The sequence below is a fragment of the Myotis myotis genome, unplaced genomic scaffold (genome assembly GCF_014108235.1).
Source record: "Myotis myotis isolate mMyoMyo1 unplaced genomic scaffold, mMyoMyo1.p scaffold_m19_p_9, whole genome shotgun sequence".
Lineage (NCBI taxonomy): Eukaryota > Metazoa > Chordata > Mammalia > Chiroptera > Vespertilionidae > Myotis > Myotis myotis.
In genome coordinates this window covers 11,327,339-11,348,616 of record NW_023416401.1, presented here as the reverse complement: position 1 = coordinate 11,348,616, position 21,278 = coordinate 11,327,339, and positions in this window count along the sequence as shown.

Below are 21,278 nucleotides of genomic sequence, written 5' to 3'. Positions count from 1 at the left end.
ATATCCTGGCTCTGCTGTTTAAGAACTGCTTACTACCAGGCTTTGTCCTATGTACCTTCACACATATTAGCTCATGGAGAGGGCGCCATGATTATCCCCACCCCACGGGGAATTAAGTGATTTGCCAAGGCCCACGACATGGAAGTGATGCAACTGGGCCATCCCCCAAGCCGGCTGAGCTCACAGCCCAGACTCCTGATGATTGCTTACTCGTTATATGAGCTGCGTGACCATAAGCAAGTACTTACTTTCTCCAGGCCTCCTTCTCCTTGACTGTGAAATGCAGAGAAAAATATGTAACCGGGTGGGAATGATGGTTTTTGAAGATTAAATGAGGTGGCTCACGCATGGGCTGGGCAGTGAGCAATTGCTCATGAAATACTGGTTCCCTTTCCCCTGGTGTGATGTAGAAACCATCTCCCAGTCTCCTCCCAACAAACACTGTTGAAATCCTGAAACCTCAACTCTTAACTTATAAATAACTAGTAGCCCTGTGCACGAATCCGTGCGCCAGTAGCTTGCCAGTAGTTCGCTGCCGCCCTCCAGTAGCTCTCTGCCTGCTGCCTCGCCCTCCTGTAACTTCCCCCCTAACCCCCGCCCCCCTGATAGCTTGCTGCCCTGCCCCCTCCTGTAGCTCTCCGCTGCCTGCTTGTAGCTTGCTGCCCCACCCTCCTGCTGACCTGTGATCCAGTCGTTACGTGGTCGGTCGTTATGCTTCACGGCATAATGACCATTTGCATATTACATCTTTATTATATAGGATAGTGCCAGGCTAACCCATAACACTGGCTTAGACCATGATGCACCTGAAACTCTGTACATATTTATTAGAAAAAAGATAATAATAAAAAATAAAATTGACAATTAAATAAACAAAGGGAGTAAGAAGGGGATTTTTCTTTATTTAATAATAGCATAGGGTTCCAAGGGGTGGGGTGATGGGGAAGGGCCATGCTAACCTTGACCTTAAGCTTGAGGAAACTTCAGACACTGCCTGTGGACTTGGGGCAAGTGTTGCTGGCTATTTGGAAGCAGGGAGGGTAACTGGTCACAATGTGAATATGAGACGTGAACTCTATGCTCTGCTTCCTTCTGCCCCTTACAGGGTGGCTGGCAGGGTTTGCTCTGAGGAGCCACTGCCACTTATTGAGGTCATGAATGGTTTCCTTATACCTGCTTCTGCTCACGTGGATGCCACTCTCTCAGAGAACCCCATAGGTGTTCCACACCCATGCTGGGCCTGGTGTATAAAAATTACAGTTTAAAGTCACATGATCTACAGCACAACTGCACTGACTGCTAACTTGTTTCTTTACCATATAATTTATTCGGGTTTGTGCTTGTTCATTTGCAGATTACTTCACAACAATTTTTAAAGTAAAAATTCCTTTCTCTAATTTTTTACATTTTCTTGTTAGATTTAAACCTGGTTCATGTCAGCAGAAGTATTTCACATTCAGTGGGCCAGTTAGTTAATAGGTCAGTGTTTATCTTCTTTTTTGTTGGTTTTATACCAATGTTTTCAGGTGCATTCATAACCTTTCAACCTCCTCACAATTTTAGTGTCTACTGGAAAAGTGATCATGGCCCAGTTGCACACCAAATTTTCCGAATTTATATCGTGTTTTTCGTACAGGAAGTTTATTAACAGTAGGTCCTATATCATAAAACCCAAATATGCAAATTGACCAGAGTGGAATGACCAGTTGCTATGACACACACTGACCACCAGGGGGCAGACGCTTAACGCAGGAGCTGCCCCCCGGTGGTCAGTGCGCTTCCACAGGAAGAGCACTGCTCAGCCAGAAGCCGGGCTCAAGGCTGGCAAGTGCAGTGGTGGTGGCGGGAGCCTCTCCCACCTCTGCATCAGTGCTAAGGACTCCTGAGGGGTCCTGGACTGCAAGAGGGAGCAGGCTGGGCTGAGGGACCGCCTCCCCACCCCCAGTGCACGAATGTTGTGCACCGGGCCTCTAGCGGCTATATAAAGTGTGGTTGATTCACATGACAGAATAGTATGCAACAATAAAAAATGAACAAAGTGAAGCTGCACTCGACAACATAGATGAATCTCACAACACAATGTTGAATGAAAGCAACATATATGGTAATGATTTAGTGATGCACTACTGGGTGAGAAAACGGACAGAAACCTGAGAAAGGGGTGGACTTGGGAGCTTCTGGGGCAATGTACCATTTCCAGAGAAACAGAACCAGTAGGATGTGCATATACATAGAAAGAGATTTGTTATAAGGAACTGGCTCACATAGTGATGGAGGCTGACAAGTCCAAACTCTGCAGGATGGGCTGGAGGCTGGAGACCCCGAGGAGCCCGTGTTTCTGTCTGAGTCCGAAGGCAGCACAGCATGCTGGAGCGTTCGCTCTTGCTGGGGGAGGTCAGTCTTTTTTTGTTCTAGTCAGGGCTTCAACTGGTTGAGTGCGGCCCACCCACATTTGCAGGGCAATCTGCTTTACTGAAAGTCTACTGATTTACACGTTCACCTCATACTTTTTAAAAACTCCTCCCAGAAACACCGAGAATAATGTTTGACAAACATTAGTCAAATTGACACAAAATTAACTACCACAGGGGTGTCACATGCCACCTGACTTACTCCTCACACAGCCTCAAGAGTTGGTTATTTCTAACCCCTCTTTGTACAGAGCATGTGAGTACCTTGCCCAAGGCTGCACAGCTGGTAAGCAGCAGAGGCAGGAGTTAAACCACAATCAATGTAACACCAAATACTAACGGTGAGCAAGTCTCCCCCCCCCGCCCCCATGAAAACCAAGCTAAGAAAAGTGAAAATACTTATAGGCAATGTATTTTCATCCCAAAGGAAAGTAACTTGGTTGAGTCTCATGGGGAAAATGTATTTTAAAAAACACAATGATCCAACGTATTGATGGGAAATTGCCTCTGCATTTTAGTGGCTAAATGTCCTGCCTGCGCATGTGTGAGAGGAGCAGCCTCCTAGCCTTTCAGCCTGCCTGCCGGCGGAAGTGGGCTGTGTGTTGTGCATGCCTGCGCTCTGGCACATACCAGAAAGGAGACCTGGGATGTGGCTTAGTTTTAGGTGGAAGAGAATCCCACGGATAGGCTCAGAGAACTTCAGGGCGCTGTCCAAGGCTCCAGCAGGGGATGACGCTGGCTCCCTAATCATGGCTAATCGCACTTCAAAGCTTCAGGAGCGCCTTTCCCTGGAGGTAGAGCATTAGGAGCACAGCACTTAACTTTATCAACCTTGACCCCAACGCTTTCTGGAGGTTAGGAATGGAATGAACTCAGAAAGAGCAAGAAGAAGTGGAGGGGGAGGAGGGAGGAGGGAGGGGGGGGAGAGAGTGAGTGAAGAAGGGAGAGAGGAGAAGAGGCAGGGGAGATGTTTTCTGAGAAAAATGGAAAAGAGTGGGAGCTAGAAGCTGGTTAAAAATATCTGATGTTTGCCGAAACCGGTTTGGCTCAGTGGATAGAGCGTCGGCCTGCGGACTGAAGGGTCCCGGGTTCGATTCCGGTCAAGGGCATGTACCTGGGTTGTGGGCACATCCCCGATAGGAGATGTGCAGGAGGCAGCTGATCGATGTCTCTCTCTCATCGATGTTTCTAACTCTCTATCGCTCTCCCTTCCTCTCTGTAAAAAATCAATAAAATATATTTAAAAAAAAAAATATCTGATGTTTGAGAAAGAGAGTTTGATGAGTTTAATGGGTCCAAAGAGTGATGAAAATGAGGGGGCAGGATGAGGGGACCAAGACTGACAAGGGTTTGTATAGTTCCGCTGTGGAAGCAGGAAAGATGGCACCCATGGAGATGGGGCTGGGTAATTTGGGGACCAGAGGAGAGTGGAAGTGTGGTCAGTGGGACTGGTGGGGGTGGTCTTGGCGATATGACCAGGGCACTGTGCAACCATCCTGATGTGCATATGGCTCATTGTCTTCTTTACAAGTTGTATGCTAAGAGCACGGCCACTAGCATGGGCTCCAAAAAAACTTTGAAATTGAACTTACAATAATGTTACTGTAACACCGTATCAACAGTAATGCCAACTTTATTTATGTGACATTTATGTGATGTTGGTGAAAAGAGGGTGCTTTTCCTCCCTCATAAGGTTGCAGGAGAATCAGATATGGTAATGAGGATGAAGTTAGTCACTGTTTTGGGTCCTTACATTTCTCTCTTGGGTGACTTGGAAGTATCTGAAGGGAATGGGGCACAGTGAGGAAGAGCAGAAACAGAGATCTGGGAATCAGATTGCGGGTGAAATCACGGTGCTCCCCTCACTGACTGTGACCTTGCAGGTATTTACCTCTCAGGTCTCTGTTTTTCCCCACCTGTACCAGGAGTGAGGAAGACTAGGGTTGTTGTGAGCATTAGGAAAAATGGATGCTCCATATGTGTCCAAGTAGGCCTTAAACCAATGATGGTCCCCAGAGCTAAGCCGAGAGCAAGTGCTCAATAAACAATTGTGCAACTGAACACTGAGCCCCTCCCCAGGGGAGTGAGATTTCCAGTGCTTGACGGTGAAGATTCCCCTTGGGCTGTGTGAACCTAAGAGCTGAGAGTGTGAGGGAGAGGTGCCCCCACTGCAGAGCCCAGGCAGCCAGGAAGGAGGGCTGCCCTCGGCCCCAGTGAGAGGTGGGTGTGGCCCCCAGGGCATCAGGTCAGTGCTCACAGCCCCACCGTAGTCACAGAGACACTTCCTCCACCCTCTGCCTCTGCCTTTGAAATGTGGAGGAGACCTGGTAAGAAATTAAAACCCACTTTGTCAGATTCCCCAGAGTGGAAAGGGAGCCTGGAGCAGGTGTTTAACACAGTAACTGGCACCCACCAGGCACTGTGGACAAGGCTCCCAGCCCAACGCCCCAGGACTTGGGTGCTGCATACTTCCTAGAAGTGGCCAGGCCTGAAGAGTCCCACCTTTCGAGGAGAGAGGTCATAGCCCCTAGGAGGGGGCGGAGCTGGTCTGCTCTTGTCCTCTCATGGCTTCTGCTTGGGCAGGGTTCTCTCTCAACATAAAGGTGTCTAACCAGGGACACACTTGGCTGCCTTCAACTGCACTTCGCCTCAAGTCCTGCTCCTCTGCCTACCTGGACCCTGACCCAGTGCACTATCTGAGTGTGTGGACAAGCCCTTAGGCTAATCCAAATACTTCCCAAACCTTCAATGAAGTTCAAGTCCCTCTCCTCCATGCAGCCCTCCCTGACCACCGCAACTCAGCTTCATCCGCCCTTCCTCTGACCTCTAGCTCCTTGGAGGCACCCCCTTTAGGATATGTAGTTAATTTTCTTCCACACAAGGCACTCTGGCAGGTCTTCCAAGTTAGTGAGTGAGCCCCATGGGTATTCTTATTCTTGCCCATCTCTGTTCAATTCATGGCCATTAGCCTAGTCCCAGCCACTGTGCTCCAGGTCCTGGGCCCATGAAGACACAGGACGTGGTCTCGGTCCTCTTGGAGTTAGTTTCCTTGCCTTGGTGTGGCGGCTCCGGTGTTTCCCTAGCAGAGAGGACGCACGTTGCAAGCATTATTCACCCTGAAGTGCTGAGATGTGGAGGTAATTTTCTTTTTAAAAATAAATGATAGCACATTATCTTAAAAGCAATGCCTCCCTCTCTTAGTCTGTGCTGAAATTTTTCCTTGAGCCATGGCGACCGGAACCAATGGGCTGAAACACACAAGTTCCACCCTGGCCATGTGGCATGGCCGTCCATGCACACCACCTGAGAACACGCTGATCCTTTGCGAGCTCTGGCCTCTCTGGCATCAGGCAGACGGAAAGCAGGGATCTCTGAGAACTGTCGTGAGGAGGGTGATGCTGTGGTCTTGGGCTGGGCCTGGGTGGCAGTTGTGGCGGGGGGCGGGGGGGTGGGCTGCCTGCTTCATGTCCCGTGTCTGCTGAGCCAGTCATTCGCAGTCACAGGGCACGGTTCCAGTTGCTGGCTGCTCTCTGTGTTCTGCTGGTGATAAGTCATTGAAGCCAGGCTCTGTCCCTGCTCCCTGACACCTCGTTTTAATATTAATGGCAGCCAAAGCAAATTAGAAGAGCAAATCTGCTCTTCCTGAAACATGCTGTGCATAATGGAGCCAAATGTGAGCGATTTGATTTGTGTGTAGTTATTGATGCGACTGCTCTCTTCTGTGAGTGCGGATTGGGAGATGCCTGCCGTGGAAATGAGAAGTGATGGTCAAACAGCCGGGAGGTGATGCCTGGAGACTTGTGGATCCCAAGACAATCCATGGGCTCGCTTCGGCAGCACAGAGGCCAAGACAATCCAGCTAAGCTTTGGAGGGGAGAAGGAGGGAAAAAATGTCTCTGTCCTGATTGGCAAGGGGCTGCCCACCCATTCAGAGCATTGGTCGAGTCCAGTGACCAATCAGATCTAGAGCATTGGTACCCACATCCCATCTGTGCTGTGGATGTCAGACCAAGGCCCGGATTATCTGTCTTGTTCTCACAGACCCTCCATGGCTCCCCACGGCTAGAGCCTAGTATCAACAGGGACCCTTTGTCCTCACCACCTGCTTGGAATTCGCAGAAGGCTGTCTGGGGAACTGGAGCTGCCAAGGTTTGCTTGGGAGGTCTTGAATGAAAACGTATGCCCCTTCTTGGTGGCAATTTTGTGCTGGGTTGATCACCTGAGAGGACGACAAAGCATTTATTTAGGAAAACAGCAAGGCACGATGAAAAAGAAGAGGTGGAGGACGATTAAACTTTCGGTATTTGATACTTCCCTCAGTGTAACAAAATCTGAACATTGCTAGACTTCCTTCTGTGCCACTTTAATTTAGATGCATGTGTGGGAGTAGGCCGAGGCATACGATCTTTTCAGGATCTAGGGCTTCAACGGTCTTTGACATCTTCTTCCCCATGGAAAAGCGGAGAATGGGAGGGGGTGGGGCCTTTGTGATTTGTGTAACAATGTACTCTCTGGTGGGCAGGGGTAAGTTCAGGATTTCTGTGTTTGGCAAAGCCAGAGAGGGGTAGCCCTGAACCTGGCCCTCTCACCGGTGGGTGTGCGTGGTCCTTCCTGGGGCCTCGGGATCTCCTGCCCCATGTACACTTTAGCGTGTGCCGGAATCACCTGCAGGGCTTGTGAAAACACCCATCGCGGGGCCCACCCAGAGTGTCCAGAAAAGCCCTGATTGTGGCTTTTGCCTATTTCTGTAGTGTAACTGCTCTCATCATTGTCAGTTCCCAGTTACCAACATGATGCCACTGAACACTGGGGAGAGGTGTGCACAGTCAGCTCTTTCAGTATCCCAGACAGGGGTGGGTTACTGGTCGGGGACAGCCTGAAGCCTGGGCAGTCTGATGGAATGACTCATAGCCCCCACGCTCCACCACCACCACCACTACCACCACCACCACCACCACCACCACCATCCTGCAGGATTCCCAAGGCCTCCCAGTAGAAGAATGAGGAGCAGAAAGTAAGAGGGTAGCGTGGCCAGAAGGCAACAACGGCTTGTTCCTAGAAGAAAGAGGAAACTTACCCCTGCCTGCCCTTCTCTTGCCTGGTGACCTGGGACACAAAGATGTATTGAATGTGTTTTGTTTTTAAAGTTATGTATGTATATATAAATATTTCCTCCTGTTTCATAAAGTTAAAATTTTAAAAAGGTATAGAAAAAGAAACTAAGCATCGTGTATTAGTCCACTATTGACATTTTGGCATGTATGCTTACTTTGTTATGTTTTGCTTTATATATATATATATATATATATATATATATAAAAATAAAAGTTATCCTACATGTACTACTTTGGAACCCAAGTTTTTCACTTAATTCAGTATCGTGAGCATTTTCTCATGTTGTTAAATGTTCTTACAGCATGATTTGTAATGGATGCACCATAATTTATTTTTTGCAACCCCCCTGTTCTTGGAAATTTGCTTTGTGCCCAACATTTTTCAATTACAAACATGCTTTAGTGAACAGCCTTATATCTACATGTTGCCATTCTTATGACTATTTCTTGGACCTCAACTTTCTCATAGGAAACACTGGCTCCTACAAAGGTGTGCGTTCTTTAAAACGTTTGATTCATTTGTCCAGTTGCCTTCTAGAGAGGTCATACCTACTTGTACTCCCATCGGTGGCATTGAAAAGCGTCTGTTTCATCATTATTTCATCAACATTGGGTTTTACAAGATTTTTGAAACTCTGAAGTGTGTGTGTGTGTGTGTGTGTGTGTGTGTGTGTAAGAATCACATCATGAGAAATTGACTAGCACCCATGCACAGTACAGGCAATCAATGCAGAAACCACCCACGAAGCTTTAAAGTTCCATGCCATACTTAAATATTTGGCTGCCCAGGAGATGATAAAAATGGCGGCTGTTGCCATCAGCTCTGCCTTCTACAACCCGTGTGTCTGCACCAAAGCAAGGAGAGCGTGAGGGGCCTGGGTCTCCCCAGGCAGAACCTTCTCTCCCGGTAGAAGAGTGACACTTGGTCCCCACCATTCCTGAAAGGAACAAGAATGGACAAGAGCAGGAAGCGAGAGAGAAAGAGCACACGCTATGAACAAGCCAGTGAAGACCAGCCAGGAGACATGAGTCAGAAATGATCCAATAACCAGCTCTGGGTTAAGAGCATCGGGCTCACCCAGGGATTTCACAGTCATTTGCTTCCAGCCGATAATCTTTCCTGAGCAGTTCCCTCCCTTCAGGCCGCTTGGGAGGAATGAACACATGGATGGTGTGGCCAAGCGGCTGCTCCTGAAGTGTTTTATGCGTGGGTGCTCACACACGCTGCCATGCCTCGTGGATTCGAGATTTAAAGTGTGGCTAGGACACAGAGGACAGACTTTCAGACAGTATTCAGTCCGCCTGTCACCTCACAGCTGAGGAAACAGAGGCTCAGAGAGGTGATATGATTTCCCCCCAATTTATGCATCGAAAGAACGGCATGGCTGGGACTACAGCTCGGGTCTCCAACTGTTAGTCCAATACCATTCCTCCCAACTCGTTACCATTTGTTTACTCTAGTATTTTCTAAACGTGCTTAACGGAGAGGAGCAGGAAGAATTAATATGGGTAGCAAGACTAAAAAAGTAAGATAAGCGACTTCAGTGATCATCTTGCCCAAATGAGATATGTGTCCCCCGAAATGTGCACACACTTTAACAGCTGGTAGCTGTAGATTCTATTACATTTTGAAAATGAAGTGTATTTTAATAAACACTGCTTTCAAAGCATAGACTATATACATTTTTTTTGTATGTAGTCTACCTGGCTGGGGTGAATGACAAAGCCTCATTTCCTTACCTGAAGTATGGAGTCAATAATAGTACTTAGCTCACAGGTTACAGTAAGACAGCAGAGAGTTTGGCACATAGCATGCAACAGATATTAGCTATTGATGATGATGATGATGATGATGATGATGATGACGACGACGATGATGACGATGATGATAGAGCCAGTTGCTTCCTGGTCTAAGTTGAAGCAGAGAGGTGTCTTGTCGGGGCTATCCTTTATACGCGATTATCTAAAGTTGCAAAGGCACCAATTGTCTTGGGAGAAAGTGAACAGTAAGATCTTTGGCGGCTGGATCAGTGCGGCTATTCTAACATGTCTTAATGTGCTAGTTGGTGGCTGGGGAGGAAATAAGTTTACAAGGAAGTCACAGTTATCCGGCAGGAGGAAAGGGGAGATTGCTCACCCACCCATCACCTGGGCCCAGAGGCTGTAGGAAAAGTTGTGGCCGGAAGGCTCTCTTGACCAGCCCCTCTGGCACGGAGACTGTGCTGGAGAAACAGTGGGTGAGTGGGGAGTGAACAGCAGGAGCGCAGCCCTGGATGTGGGTTCTGTGGTCCTGACAGTGCTGCTTACTGTTAGTAACACTGTTAGCATGGATACTGTTGTTACAACACCGGCCGAGCATCCACGGGGCTGTGCTCCGCCCTGGGCGGCCGCGGAAGCGGCAAGAAGACTCAATGGCGCACACTTGGCACTTCTCTCTGCCTGGTATTTGAGTCCTTTGAATAAGGAAGCCCTGGGCAATTCTGGGTACACGTCTCTGGAGGGATGTGCTGAGTTTTCTGTTACTACGGGCAATCACTTTTCATTTAATTATTTTTAATCAAGAAAAGGTCCTTACTTGTATCTAAATCTGGTCATACATCCATGAGACAGATTTGCAAATTTATGCAGAGCAATCCAACTAAAGTCCTCAATGGTTCTGAATTATATTACACAATTTTTAAACTTTTGATAATTTATTGAGGTGAAATTCACATAACATAAAATTAACTATTTTATTTCATGTTTAAGTATGTTTTTATTGATTTTAGAGAGAGAGGAAGGGGGAAGGAGAGAGGAACATCAACCGGCTGCTTCCTGCACGTCCCCCCCCGCCCCCCCCCCCCCGCCCCACTGGGAATTGAGTCTGCAACCTGGGTATGTGCCCTGAATGAGAATCGAACCGGCGACCCCTCAGTGCATGGGACAACGCTCAACCAACTGAGCCACACTGGCCAGGGCAAAATTAACTGTTTTAGAGTGAGTAGTTCAGTGGCACTGAGTACATTCACAATATTGTGCCAACACCACCTCTGCTAGTTCCAAAACATTTCCATCTCTCCAGAATAAACCCCCATGCCCATTAAGCAGTTTCCCACTCCCCCTGAGCCCCAAGCAGCCACAGTCTACTCCTGTCTCTGTGGATTTATCTATCCTGGATATTACATATAAATGGGATTGAGGAGTTTATTTTTCTGTAAAGGAAACCCAGAAATGAGGCACTAGCAGAGAGGGATATGGGACCACATAACTAAAAGCTAAGCCTATGTCCTTTCCATTCTCTGATTTAAAGTTGAAACCTCTGCACTTTTCTGAGTGGTTTGCAGGAACCGCTGCAAAAATTTTTGTTTAAAGATGCCCACCTTTAGTTAATAATAACAGCAAAGCATTTACTGGGTACTTTGTATACTAGATCCTGTATTAAATGCTTATCTCATTGAATTTTCACAGAAATGTTACCAGGTCGTTACATTTCATAGATGAGAAGACAGAGGGTCAGAGAGGTCACGTGCACAAGGCTACACAGCCGGCAGTGGTCGAGTGAAATATGAAATAAGTGTGACTGACTCTTAAAATTCTGCCTTTCCAGAGTGTTTCCGAATGTCACCTTTCTTTCTGTGTTCCCTGTACTCCTCGACCAACCACTAGGATGTTTTAGCTTTTCCTGCCCTTCCTACCTCACCCACAGAGATGAGTCCCTGTTTTGGGAGATCATGCAGGCCTTGCTGAGTGTCTAATATGACCTGTCCTCAGGGCCACAGCATCATCAGGGCAAGGGCCTCAGATACCACCCCCATCCCCACCCCCAGACCATGAGCTGCAAACTGTTCTAGGCCTGGGGGTTCCGGGGAGGTGCCTCAGGGAACCACCTTAGGGAAAGGGTCAGGAAGGGGGAGGCCAGGCTGGCAGGGCCCTGGGCCCCCTGCCTTACTTACTTCACCAAGATACCCTGCTTTTGTCTGCACATGCGATTTCATTGGAAAAAACGACATGAAATGATCAAAGAGAAAAAGAAACTATTTCCACCTCCCACTTTTACAGCTAAGAAAACTCCACATTATACACCTTAAAATTTTTCCTCCCTTCCTTCCTTACAATAGAGTTTTGGCAAATGGTCCGGAAACTAGAGACCTTGTTCTGCCACTCTATTACAGCCAGCGCTGAGCACCCACACGACTAAATCCTCATCAATAGAATGGGAGAACCCCTGCCTGAGAATGGCAGAGATGGGATGGCAGAGAACAAGCAGGACAGAACTTGGATCCCTGAGCCACTCACCTTCAGATATCATGGGGGAGAGAGAAACGTATAGCATCGCAATGGTGGGCCTCTTTGTTATAACAGCTCACTCTATAGCCTCACTACTACTTCCAGGCACAAAATGAATTATTGTGTCTTCTGTAAAATGTACTTATCCACAGCTGATAGCTATAGATTCTATATACTTATTTGAATAGTTTTGTGTTTGTTGCTCTTCCCAGCCATCTCTTCCTCTTTTGAATGCAGGCAATACCTAGATCAGGGTCACGTAGGGAGCAATGCCCTATTCATCTAATTAATGCAACTATGCATAATTGAGTCCAAAAATCTGGAAACAGAGAGGTCGGTGAACTACGGGGCTTTCTTTGGGTAGCGAAGCACTGCATTTAAACCTTCATTCTGTCATCTATTGGCTGTGCCACTCTGAGTAGCTGTTTATACTCTCTCAGCCACAGGAGTGCCATTTGTTAAAACAGGGAGAATAATTCCTTGAAGCCTAAAGTTTAATGGGCTAGACCAGTGGTCGGCAAACTGCGGCTCGCGAGCCACATGCGGCTCTTTGGCCCCTTGAGTGTGGCTCTTCCCCAAAATACCAACTTCTGCGCATGGGCCACGAAGTTTCAGTCGCACTGTACATGTGCGCCCGCACGTGGTATTTTGTGGAAGAGCCACACTCAAGGGGCCAAAGAGCCGCAGTTTGCTGACCACTGGGCTAGGCCAGTAATCATGCAAATGTTGCTTCCCTTTCCTAACAGCCACACTTGGAGACCCATTGCTGTCTTTGCCAGGAATCTCTGCTTACTGACTTGGAAGACAAAGGTAACAATAATAGCTACTCTTTTCTGAACACTTCCTATGTGCCAAGCATCATGTAGGACCTTATTTATTGGTTCACCATAGCCCTATGGAGAAGACACTATTAGTGTTATTCCCATTCCGCTACCCCCCAAAGAAACCGGGGCTCAAAGAGGGGAAGCAACTTGCCCAAGGCCATTCCATCCAATCCAGGATTGAACGCACACAATACTAGTGGTTTGTCACCTGGATGTGGAAGTCTGGTGTGTGTGTGTGTGTGTGTGTGTGTGCACGCGCACGCACATGCGCAGGGAGACAGTGGTTGTGTGAGACCCCTGAGCCTAGGAAGGCAACAAAGAGGGAGCAGCACCTGGAAGGTGCCCATGGGGATTCCAAGGTGGGGGACCTGCCGAGCAGCTGGTCATGGCTCCTTTGACCCTTCAAGCCCGATCTCTTGTCTCTCCAGGGCTGAGTGTTCCCTGCTCCCATTTCCAGCCTCCCAGGTGACATCCCCAGCTCACCTGTGGACTTCCTGTCCTTTTCTAGCCACACCACTCCCCCTGGCCACTGCTCAGTGCCCTGACCTGTTCCTGTGGCCTGGGGCCTGTGGCCTGGGAAGGGGCTTGCGAAGGGCAGCAGCATTCCAATGGGGCTGAGATCACTGTGCCCGGGAAAACGGGCTGCCAGGGGAGGTCAGCCTGCGTCACTTGAGGGCCCTGTTGGCAGATCATAAAAGCTGGAAATGTCTGATGAAGTCACTGTATCCAGGCTCTGGGGGCTGGACCCCAAGGGCTCCCTCGGTGGCGGACATCCTGCCTCCTCCCTTTGGAGGGCAGAGCAAGCAGGCCCTGCCTGAAAGGCTGCTCTTCTTGACCTGACCTTCCCTTCACTTCCCTGGCCTTGGCCCACCGCGGGAGGGAGGACAGAACCCCGCCTTCTTGCTGTGCAGCTGCAGCTCCCCAAGGTTCTGCCAGTGGCCTGAGCCCCTGCTGTGTGGGGTCCCACCTCTGAGGGGCCCAAGCAGCTGCTCTGTTGGGGGGGGGTGGTGGTAAGGGAGGGCGAAAGCAATAAACAGTTAATGTTGGTGTGAGAAGCTGCCTGCCATGAAGGATTGGGAGAGACCCCGACTCCAGAACTGTGTTGCTCACCAGAAGGGCCTGCCAGCCCTTTCTTTGGGTCTCAGTTTTCTCAACTGCACAGCGAGGGTGTTGGCCTTGAACCGGGATCTTAATCTGCTGCGGCGAGTGTTAGAGGCAGAACTGGGAGAAGGCGAGTCCCAGGGCAGCAGCTGACGCCTTTCCTCAGATGCTATCCCGGTTCCCAGCAAGGTTGGGCCTTTGCAGGCTGCCCCACCTAACAACCTCTGTGTGCGAAGGTCTCCAGGAAATGACACAGAGGCCCCTGGAGTGGCGCCCAGACGCCATGCAGCCCGAGCCCCGAGGCTCCCGGGCCCAGGCGCTGGGATGGAGATGGCGCCGGCGTGCTTCTCAGAAGACTCCCTGGTGCAGACAGTGTGCCTTTGACCACGTCCCGGGCAAGAGGAGAAATGGGGCAGAGTCCACCCACTTCGTGCTCCCCTGTAGCCTCGTGGTGTGGCCAGTGGAGTCTGGGCATGTTCCATCCGGGCAAGAGATGCTTGTGCAGAGCCCAACACACAGCGGGCGACCTTCCTCCGCTCACTCTGCTAAGGCTCCGTCTGCAAAGGTGTTCTGCTCATAGCTGCCCCAGCCCAGCTGGAGCTAAAAGAATGGAAACTGAAGTCACCAGAAGTGAAAGAGTTGGCAGTCATTGGCTTGCTCACCCATAGTTCAAAGAATGCAAAGGAGAAAAGGGAAAAAAAGAAGAGAGAGAGAGAGAGAGAGAGAGAGAGAGAGAGAGAGAGAGAGAGAGAGAGAGAGAGAGAGAGACAGGATAGGAAGGAAGGAAGGAAGGAAGGAAGGAAGGAAGGAAGGAAGGAAGGAAGGAAGGAAGGAAGAAAGAAAGGATATTCCCAGGTTTTCAGTTTCTGCATGAACCTACCAGGTCACGCACAGGCCCTGCGGCCAGTCACACCGGGGGCTGCGGGTTGATGGCGCACAGGAGCCTTGGGTGGTGGACACTCTCCCACGTGTCTGCGCCTCCGCCAACTTCTGTCCAAGTCCCAGGCCTGAGAGGTGGGGCGTCTGCGGCCACCACCCAGCGTGGCTCTGCGGGACTCGCTAAGGGGCCAGGAGCTCCCATTCCCAGGCAGGGCGCCCTCCCCCTCTCGCCCTCAAACTCTGAGTCGCTGTCTGCCCGCTGATCAGAGCTGGGATTGGAGCTTCAGGGGGGCAGAGGGCAGCGGGCGGAAGACGGGGTGATCTTTCCCAGCGGCTGAGGCGCCACAGCCTGCCTCCCCTCCTTATTTGCTCCCCTAAGAGTAATCTTCAGCAGCCACGTCTAGAATCGTGGTTTCTTTTATTTGGGGCGTCAGCCCGTCCAGGGGTGCCCCCACCTAGACTCGGGGCCTGAGAGCCCGAGCTCCCGAGCTCGCGAGCCTCGGATTCCACCCCCAGGACTCGCCGCCCCTCCCGCCCCGCCCTCGCCGCCGCGGGCTTTGTTCCCGCGCGACGCAGATGCGCGCGGAGGCCACACGGGGGCGCAGCAGGGCTGGCGGCGGCTGGCGGGGCTGGTCCCCTTCCCAGGTTCCTTCCCTGTCCCTGTCCCCTCCTCTGCTGCCCTGGTCCGAGCGCCCCGCCTTGGCCGCCCTGGGCACTGAGCGCGGGGACTGCTCCTGGAGGCGGGGGTGGGGGTGGGGTGTGAGGTTTGGGGGCGCGGGGAGGAGGAGAGGCGTCGCAGAGGGTGATCTCCCGGTTGGAGCCTCCGCTTTAGATAGAGCAGACTCCTGGGGATGCGCCTGGGGGCCCCGTCCTGGCGCCCGGCCCGCTCCAGGGTCGGGGACGATGTTGCTGATGGAGCATTCGCAGACTCCATCAGCCGCGGCAGGAGGCTACAGGGGGAGGACGCTCAGTGGTGAGCGTGCACCTATGAACCAGGAGGTCAGGGTTCGATTCCCAGTCAGGGCTTAGGCCCTGGCTGTGGGCAAGATCTCCAGTGTGGGGCGTGCAGGAGGCAGCCGACCAATGATGTTTCTCTCTCTCTCTCCCTCTCCCTTCCTCTCCGAAATCAATAAACATGTATTAAAAATATTTCCCCAGATTTTATATGTGGCATCAGTGGAAGGCTAGTCCAAGATATCCTAGTTGGCCGTTGGTGGAAGTGGAAGCTTAGCCCCATTTTTATATGAGTGGTCCCACATAGGTCAAAGGCTGGGATCATACAAAGGCAGCGTTCCCACGCAGCTCACATGAGGAAAGATCCCTGCTGAATTCCTGCTTGAAAGCACGTCAGGAACCTGGCTTTTTGTAGCTGCGGAAGTGCACGTACCCCCGCAGCACACTGGCTGCTGTCGCTTCCCTTCACCTGGCAGTGACTGGATGACCTCGCCGTGCCTTGCCCCTGCCACCACTGCACGCTTTTTGCTGGATCCTGCTCTTCTGGACCTAATTTCAGGGTGGGGGGGAAGGGATTGGGGAAGGTGGGGGAGGTGGGGGAGGGCTGGAGGGGCACAGGCTGCACCTGTGGATGCGGCTCTCCCACCTGCCAGCTGCTATGAGGGCCGGTCTGAGAGGCCCATGGAGAACCTCAGAAAACCATGGCCTGGGATGGATTTCAAAATCCTTGCAATGCAGACTTTCTGGTCACTAATAATGATAAAAGTCTGTGGATTCTCCATAGAATAATATGCCTGGTTCGTGGACACACTTTTTATCACTAAGAGTTCTGTTTAGGGACTGGTGGAAGAGTGGGCCTGAGAGAGGCACAGGACAGGTCCCCGCTGGGGCTCCCACACCCAGGCAGGCATTGCCTTGCCATTGCCCTGCAGCACTTCTCCACAGGGCTGCCTCCACAGCGCCCCCGGGGGCTGCTGGGAACTTGGCCTCCCTTCAGAAATCAAGGTACAGCATTGACTGGGGTCATGGAAATGTAGTTTATCTTCAGACAAAACTTGGAATCAGATGTAGGCTCCTGCAAGTGTTCACTTCAAAGGCACTTTCATCAGACTCCACTCCCACCGTCCTCCTCTTCCTCACCTTCCATAGTAGTCACTCCAGATGGCAGCGGGCATGGCTAAGACATGTCCAACATAGAGAACAAAGGGAAAATGCAGTGTGAATAGAAAGAAAGGAACTGGTTCTGTGCCTTTAGGTAAGGCACAACCCACGAAAAAGAGCTTTTTACTGATATAGTTACATATGCAGCTCTAAGCCACAGTGATGATAACACAGGAACGTGTGTGCATGTGCGTTTGTGCCCTCATGTCTGCGTGGATGGATGGATATATGAGAAAATAAGATTTAGCAAATTTCCCCACTCAGGAAAGATGAAAGCAGGAGCCCTCCTGTGTGTTGTTTGGTAATTTGACTTGAATGGCATCTCCAGTGGGTGATCTTGGCCCCAGAGTGGAGTCATTCTCAATAATATTTACATCCAACAACCTCAAGGGTGAGGCGCATCCTGCATAATAGGCAACTGCAGTTCTGGAGAGAGATGAGGAGGGCCTTTGGGAAATCAGGCCCTTTTCAAATGCTCCTTGGCACAGAGGCATGGAATCTCGCGGTGTGAGAGCAGAAAGAAGTCTTGGGGATCATCTCCTCCGCCCCCTCATTTTCCAGATGAGAAAACACAGAGTTAGAGTTGAGGTAACTTCCTCCTGGTTGCACAGAGAGTCGGTGACAGGGGGAAGGCTTGGAAACCAGCCTCCTAATTTCTGGTAACCCCACCCGTCTATCCTGAGCAGTGGGCATAAAGGGTTGGAAATGAGAAATGACTAGGGAAGCGTTCCCAAGTCCCCAAATCATAAATAAGTGGCTTTGGAATACAAAAACTCTAAACCAATGGTTGGCCGCTGCTATTGGCATCCGAAGCCACAGCGATGTTTCTTTCTCATGTGGACATATGAGAGTAATGGAGCGTGACCACGGTTCTCAGGCCACGCACACTGACTGTGCTTGACCTCTGTCACTTTCTGGGGACCCGGCATTCAGTCATCCTCCTGTTTGGAGAGCCTCCTTCAGTGAGTATTAAAGGGAGCGGGAGCTAGGAGGGCCAGGAACAATCTTTTCCTGCCTCTTACAGCTGACGCTGGGGGACCTGTGCTGTCGCCTTGGCCACATGGATGCTCCCGCCTGGGACTTTGCATCTGGAGACGGTGACACTCATATGGGGCCATATTCATGGAGGAGCAGCTTCTCACGCTGGTCGTGATGGAGCTGACCTTCTGCCCCTTTTGCTTCCTCCCTGTTTTCTGATGCTCCCACTTCCCCCTCAGTCCTTGAGCTGCAATATCCTTCAAATAAATCCGCTTTCTCCTTCATTGCCAGTCTCCTCTGGCTCGTATACAAGAACCTTGACAGCTACATTCAAAGGAGAATGAATAGCCTGCCCAAGCCCCTAGACACAGCGCTCTTGTTGGCTCTCTGTTATGTATGTCTCACTATAAAGATTAAAGAGGCACTCGTCTTTGATGTCCAAATAAAATCAACTTGGAGGTTATAATTAATTTTCACCAGGGTCGACAGCCTGGCCCCAGGGAAAGGAATTTTAAAGGTCAGAATGTCTCCAATCCAGCTGGTCACCCCGTGGAACTTGCAGAAACGTGTGTAAGGCACCAGAACCTCTTCTGTCATTTGTCTCCATTCATGAGTGACCAATGCTGGGATGCGAGGCTGCTCATACAATTGAAAAGACCCACCTGCAGGCAGGGGAATGTTTAGTGCGGCTCCAAGTGGCATGAAGGAGGGGCTTAAGCCCTTCTTCACTCCGTCATTTCCATTGGGATTCAGGCTGGTCTGTGGGGATACCGTAACTATTCTAGGAACTCAGCTAGAGGGGTGTCTTTCCCATCAGGGAACAGTGTAAGGTTGGAGTGCCCAATGGGGAGAGAACAATCTGCCACTGAGAGGGCACTGTCCACCTGCAGTGTGACCTTACCTTTTTCCTGCCTTTCTCCTCTCTGCTGACCCCCAGAGGAGCCAGACACAGTCGCTGATGGGTGTTTGAGGACATGGAGCAAAGAATGAAATGCAACTGTTGTGGACTGAATGTTTGTGTCCCCCAAAATGTGTATGTTGAAACCCAACCCCCATGTGACGGTATTAGGAGGTAGAGCTCTTGAAAGGTAATTAGGGTTAGGTGAGGTCATGAGGGTGGGGTCCTCATGAATGGAATTAGTGCCCTTGCAAGAGCCATGAGAGAACTTGTTTCTCCTTGCCTTCTGCCACTGAGGACACAGCAGGAAGATAGTCAACTGAAAACCAGAAGAGGTCTCTCACCAGAACCCGGCTATGCTGGCATCATGACCTTGGACTTCCTGCCTCCAGACTGTGAGAAATAAATTTCTGTCGTTAATAAACCATTCAGTCTGTGGTACTTTGTTATAGCAGCTGAAGAGATGAATAGAGTTCCTGTTCCTGTCCCCACTGCTCCAGGACCTGCATGAAGGACCTTGGGAAGGGAATGCAGTGATGGGTGAGAGGGAATTTTTGATGTTGGATTGGGCTGGACTGTTTAGATGACTGAAAATGAGACTTTTCTTTTACTGAGCATGCCCAGAAAATGTATGGGATCTTCTCAAAATGGAGAGCCAGAGAAGGAAGACCCAGCAGAGTCAGGTGAAGGGAAGTGATGGGAGGGAATGACACCTTCTTGCTGGCACCCTACTGTGTCTGGCTCCTTCAACAAAGTGCAGGCAACTTCAAGTGAAGTCAGTGCAAATCAGTGTCAGCCCCCCAACGTCCCCACCACCTGCCAGACTTTCACACCCCCTGCCCTTCCTTTATAGAACTTATGGGACCAGCACGGCTTTCCCTCCATCTTTCCCTACCTGGGCTAGAATACAGATAGAGGTCCACGTGTCATGTCTAAATATTTAAACACAGCCCGGCCAGTGTGACTCAATGGTTGAGCATTGACCCATGAACCAGGTCATGGTTCAATTCCTAGTCAGGGCACATGCCGAGGTTGCAGGGGGGTCACGCAGAAACCATCATTCCCTTCCTCTATGAAATCAATGAGAATATTTAAAAAAAATAAATATTTAAACACAGACGTCCAGCTAACAAGCTGTTAAATAATCTCTGTTCTATCCTCCTATCTTGACAAGCACAGAGACCCGGAAAGCCAGATCCCAGTTAGACCCTCAGATCCTTGGGGTTCTGGTGGGGCAGAGCCAGTCTGCTGGCTGGCAACCCCCAGCCCCCCCTCTTCCTGCCCCTCACTCTGTTAGGGACGCTGAGAGGTCTTGCGTGTGAACACTGAATCCACATGGCCAAGCTCTCTCCATCCTCCCCACAAACAGCCCCCGGCCCCGGCTACCCCTCAGTATAGGCAGAGGGATGCCAGCAACAACCTGCCCTCAGGAAGGAACACCTCGGGGAGGTCCATGGAGGTGCTGGGAACAGGGAATAGAGGGTCCCAAGTACCCTGCCCACTCTCTGCCCATAAGGGGCATGGGCTCCTGGCTCCTCAGATTCCATGCCCCACGGGGAGCCCTGCAAAGCATGGGGCCAGGGCAGGAGCCTGGCTGCCAGGCCAAAAGGCAGTGCTGACGATTCTTCCCATCTTCCCAAGCCTAATCCTTAGGATCCGATTGTGATTCCTTTTCCCCAACATGTGGCTCAGGCACCACAGCCTCTGCTGGCCTCCCTACCCACGGCTCTGTCAGCCCCAGAGAGGTCCCCACTGGGCCCTGGGGAGCCCAGGGAGGTTGGGCTGTAATTGGGAAGCATCTGGAGAGGAGGCCCCAGCCACATGTAATCAAAGTTCTGCAGTTGAATGGGTCTCCCTGGGTGCCTTCAAACAGCTTTACATGCCAGAAAACTCTGAGAAATCACCAGCTCCACATTCTGATTTAAAAAGAGGATGTCCTTGTCACTTCCTCCTCCAGCTTTCCCACAGGAACTGGCAATTGATTAACCACCATCATCAGATTATCCAAAACAGCAACTCAGATAATCACTGGGATTAGTAATGAGTGCATCTCCTCCTCCTCCCCTCCTCCCCTCCCCTCTTCCCTTCATCCCCTCCTTCCCTCCCTCCTTCCTTTTTCATTTGAAGAATAAAAGGCGAGGAAACATAAATAAGCACCACCATTCTCAACGTTACTGATGGATCACAGAGGAAAGAAGAAAGAAGACCGACATTGACAGAGGAGGCACTAGGTGGCAGGCAGGGCTGGTGTTCCCTATGCCCCCTGGAATCTCATCAGAGACCCTCCAAGCAGATGGTATCACCTCCTTCTTTTTACGAACAGAGAAACAGGCTGAGCAAGGATGCTGAGGAACACTGGTGCCCACTGGACAGGAGCCCTGGGTCAGTCTGCCAGCATCCCCAGGGTGAGGGCTGGGTCTGAATGCAGACTGGAGGGAGTCTCTGAGTCCTCCCCAGCCACCTGGAACTCTGCCTGGAAGAGAAAAAAAGGTAGAAGCCAGAAGCTTCCTTTCCCAGTCAACCTGCAATCAACAGAGGCATGGCTTTCCCAATCAGATGCACCAGCACCAAGCAATGCAAGTCCAGACACGTGAAATCTGTTTTCTGGGGAGAAGAGTAGAGTCCCAGTGGCCCGGGCACGCCTCGTGTTAGTCGGGTGAGCGTGGGGTCTGTGCCTGGCAGCAGCAGCAGC